Source organism: Fukomys damarensis, unplaced genomic scaffold, assembly GCF_012274545.1.
Source record: "Fukomys damarensis isolate Sample0158 unplaced genomic scaffold, DMR_v1.0_HiC HiC_scaffold_35, whole genome shotgun sequence".
NCBI classification, from domain to species: domain Eukaryota; kingdom Metazoa; phylum Chordata; class Mammalia; order Rodentia; family Bathyergidae; genus Fukomys; species Fukomys damarensis.
In genome coordinates this window covers 18,813,617-18,814,725 of record NW_022900947.1, presented here as the reverse complement: position 1 = coordinate 18,814,725, position 1,109 = coordinate 18,813,617, and the positions used below count along the sequence as shown (strand labels likewise).

At 48.6% G+C, this 1,109-nt stretch overlaps 1 long non-coding RNA gene across 1 annotated transcript in view; it reads left to right on the top strand.

Moving 5' to 3' along the window:
* Positions 1 to 461: 461 nt before the first annotated feature.
* The window catches only part of LOC117284174, a 5,246-nt gene continuing 4,598 nt past the window's right edge, over positions 462 to 1,109 (top strand). The window contains exon 1 of the long non-coding RNA XR_004515274.1: positions 462 to 533. This is a non-coding gene — a long non-coding RNA (uncharacterized LOC117284174). The remainder of the gene's footprint in view (positions 534 to 1,109) is intronic.

Below are 1,109 nucleotides of genomic sequence, written 5' to 3'. Positions count from 1 at the left end.
ACAACGAAATGAGTTGGGGGACAACTGCAATTTTGAGTGCTGCAGAAAATTAAAGCTTCAATTTGTGGCCAAATGCTCTGGATTCATACAAAGAGTGGGGCAACAGAAGTCCAAAGACACACAGTTTCAGAAGGTGGTCACCCTGGATGCCAACCTGTTCTTGCATGAGCCTGAGAGCCAGGGCCTTCTTCCTGTTAGCTGCTGGGTACCTTGCTTGCTTAACCCTAATCCTGACCTGCTTCCTAGTCCCTCCCTTAAGAACTCAGGCTCTCTAGGTGCAGGCAACAGAAAGCTAACATACATTTACATGTAGAATGAAACAAACTGCTTTTGCTCCTCCCACATGTATCCCACTCTGACAGCACAACACAGGACAGTTCTGAGATCAGCAAACAACCCATTGTGTGGTGGCTTCTCCAGTAGTAGAGATGAGTGTCCTCTGATTCAATTCAATTCTGACACGATCTTCTCAGAGACATCTTCAGACCTCTCAGGATGAGCGCTCAGTTCCCCAAAACTGCCCCCTACTTCAGGTTGGTCTCTGAAATATTTCACCAATGGACTATAAATTGGGGTTTCTAAAACCCTCCCCTGGGGTTATATTAATCTGCTTAAACCGCTCCCAGAATTTAGGGAATTGTCTTCCTTGGTTTCCCCATTCATTGCAGAGGATATTTGAGAGGACACAGATGAGAGACACAAGCCAGGTGAAAATGGAGAGGGAGATTCCATGCCCTGTCTGGGGCCACCGCCCTCTAGGGACTGCCATGTGGTCAGTGCTCCAGAGCTCCTAACACCTCGTCCTTTTGCGACTTTATAAAAGTGTCACTGCATAGACAGCATTGGGCACCGCTGTCACTGGTGATTAGCTTGAATGTCAGCCCCTCTCTCCTTCCCTGGGGACTGAAGAGTCCCTACCTTCTCCCTGAGTCCTGCCTAAGTCTTTCCTGTGAGCAACATGCTTCTAAAGCTACCTAGGACCTGCCAGCCACCCGTCCTCTCATTAGCACCCAGGACAAGCATTTCTCTAGAAATCCCAAGGGTTTTAGGAGCTGCATGCCAGCAAACTGGGACAAGGACTCTCTCTCTCTCTCTCTCTCTCTCTCTCT